A 2,500-nucleotide genomic window follows, 5' to 3' on the forward strand; every position below is an offset into this window, starting at 1 on the left:
CACGTGTTGGTGACTCTGGATAACTCAGCGGATCGCACGGTCTCGCACCGGCGACGGATCATTCAAGTGTCTGCCCTATCAACTTTCGTCGGTAGGGTATCGGCCTACCGAGGTTCTTACGGGTGACGGGGAATCAGGGTTCGATTCCGGAGAGGGAGCCTGAGAAACGGCTACCACATCCAAGGAAGGCAGCAGGCGCGCAAATTACCCATTCCCGACGCGGGGAGGTAGTGACGAAAAATAACAATACAGGACTCTAAACGAGGCCCTGTAATTGGAATGAGCACACTTTAAAACCTTTAACGAGTATCCATTGGAGGGCAAGTCTGGTGCCAGCAGCCGCGGTAATTCCAGCTCCAAAAGTGTATATTTAAGTTGTTGCGGTTAAAAAGCTCGTAGTTGGACGTTGGGCGCAGGCGGCCGGTCCGTCGCAAGGCGTGCACTGGCCGCACCTGGCCCTCTCCCCCGGCGCTCCGCCGGTGCCCTTGACTGAGTGTCGGCGGCGGCCGGGACGTTTACTTTGAAAAAATTAGAGTGTTCAAAGCAGGCGGCTCGCCTGAATAATGGTGCATGGAATAATGGAATAGGACCTCGGTTCTATTTTGTTGGTTTTCGGAGCGCGAGGTAATGATTAAGAGGGACGGACGGGGGCATTCGTACTGTGCCGTTAGAGGTGAAATTCTTGGATCGGCGCAAGACGAACGACTGCGAAAGCATTTGCCAAGAATGTTTTCTTTAATCAAGAGCGAAAGTCAGAGGTTCGAAGACGATCAGATACCGTCCTAGTTCTGACTATAAACGATGCCAACCAGCGATCGGGGGGCGTTAGTTTGACGACCTCCCCGGCAGCTTGCGGGAAACCAAAGTCTTTGGGTTCCGGGGGAAGTATGGTTGCAAAGCTGAAACTTAAAGGAATTGACGGAAGGGCACCACCAGGCGTGGAGCCTGCGGCTTAATTTGACTCAACACGGGGAATCTCACCCGGCCCGGACACAGTGAGGATTGACAGATTGAGAGCTCTTTCTTGATTCTGTGGGTGGTGGTGCATGGCCGTTCTTAGTTGGTGGAGCGATTTGTCTGGTTAATTCCGATAACGAACGAGACTCTGGCTTGCTAACTAGTTACGCGACCCGATCGGTCGGCGTTTAACTTCTTAGAGGGACTAGTGGCGTTTAGCCACACGAGATTGAGCAATAACAGGTCTGTGATGCCCTTAGATGTTCGGGGCCGCACGCGCGCTACACTGACCGGATCAGCGTGTCCGTACCTTGGCCGAAAGGTCCGGGTAACCCGCTGAACCCCGGTCGTGCTAGGGATAGGGAATTGCAATTGTTTCCCTTGAACGAGGAATGCCCAGTAAGCGCGAGTCATCAGCTCGCGTTGATTACGTCCCTGCCCTTTGTACACACCGCCCGTCGCTACTACCGATTGAATGGTTTAGTGAGGTCCTCCGATTGGACCTGGCGCGGTCGGCAACGGCCGCGCCGGCGTCCGAAAAGACGATCTAACTTGATCATTTAGAGGAAGTAAAAGTCGTAACAAGGTTTCCGTAGGTGAACCTGCGGAAGGATCATTACCGGTCGGTCGTCGACTTCGGTCGCTCGACAGGCAGGCAGGACAAGGCTCTCGTTGCTATGCGGCCGCTCGCGCGGACCCCTTCGCGGGGGTGCGCGCGCGCGAACGCGTCTCGGTCACCTGTTTCGCTCTGCGCCGAGTGCCGGCCCTGTGCCAGGCAGGCTTGATGCGTCGCCTTCGGCGGGCGACCGCTCGGCGCCTTGATTTTTTCGAACGCCTATCTGCGAGGTCGCGGATGTCGAACGAACCAATTCGTGGAGGGCTCTTGGCGGTGGATCACTCGGCTCGCGAGTCGATGAAGGACGCAGCTAGCTGCGTGAATTAATGTGAATTGCAGGACACATTGAGCATCGACGTTCTGAACGCAAATTGCGGCATCGGGTCAATCCCGGGGCCGCGCCCGCCTCAGGGTCGCGTCTTAACGTTCCCGCGCGGACGCCCTCACGGGCTCGCCCGCGTCGGGCCAGTGCGGCGTCGGCCGCTCCCCTCGCCGGGAGCTGCCGTCCCGCTCAGGACAGCACGATCGTTGGTGTTTGCGCCGGGTGGCGGCGCGCGACACGTCGCGGACCGGAGCGCGCGTGCGTCTCGGTACGGGTCGGCCTCGAAGAGGACCTCGGCCCGGAGACCCACGCCCTCCGTTCGAAGCGGCGCCTGTCGCGCGCCCGCCGTTCGCCCGGGGCCGCCGGACGTTCGACGACGAGCGCATTTGGGGACCGGTTGCGTCGCCAAACTATTCGGCCTGAGGTCGGACGAGGCTACCCGCTGAATTTAAGCATATTACTAAGCGGAGGAAAAGAAACTAACGAGGATTCCCTCAGTAACGGCGAGTGAAGTGGGAAGTGCCCATCGCCGAATCCGCGTGCCTCCTCGGCGCGCGGAATTGTGGCGTAAAGAATTCGCTTCGGCGAGCGTCGGTCGCCGCCCG

General features: G+C 58.4%; 3 non-coding genes across 3 annotated transcripts in view; all 3 read left to right on the top strand.

Moving 5' to 3' along the window:
* Nucleotides 1-1,576, top strand: part of LOC145887880 (small subunit ribosomal RNA) — a 1,824-nt gene extending 248 nt beyond the window's left edge. The window contains exon 1 of the ribosomal RNA XR_014399360.1: nt 1-1,576. This exon is cut by the window's left edge and continues 248 nt beyond it. This is a non-coding gene — a ribosomal RNA (small subunit ribosomal RNA).
* Nucleotides 1,577-1,835: 259 nt separating this feature from the next.
* LOC145887906 (5.8S ribosomal RNA) lies at nt 1,836-1,989 on the top strand. The gene has a single exon (XR_014399381.1). It is a non-coding gene; the product is annotated as a 5.8S ribosomal RNA (ribosomal RNA).
* Nucleotides 1,990-2,310: 321 nt separating this feature from the next.
* Nucleotides 2,311-2,500, top strand: part of LOC145887923 (large subunit ribosomal RNA) — a 3,632-nt gene continuing 3,442 nt past the window's right edge. Inside the window, exon 1 of the ribosomal RNA XR_014399392.1 lies at nt 2,311-2,500. This exon is cut by the window's right edge and continues 3,442 nt beyond it. This is a non-coding gene — a ribosomal RNA (large subunit ribosomal RNA).

This window comes from Ascidia mentula, chromosome 1 (assembly GCF_947561715.1).
Source record: "Ascidia mentula chromosome 1, kaAscMent1.1, whole genome shotgun sequence".
NCBI classification, from domain to species: domain Eukaryota; kingdom Metazoa; phylum Chordata; class Ascidiacea; order Phlebobranchia; family Ascidiidae; genus Ascidia; species Ascidia mentula.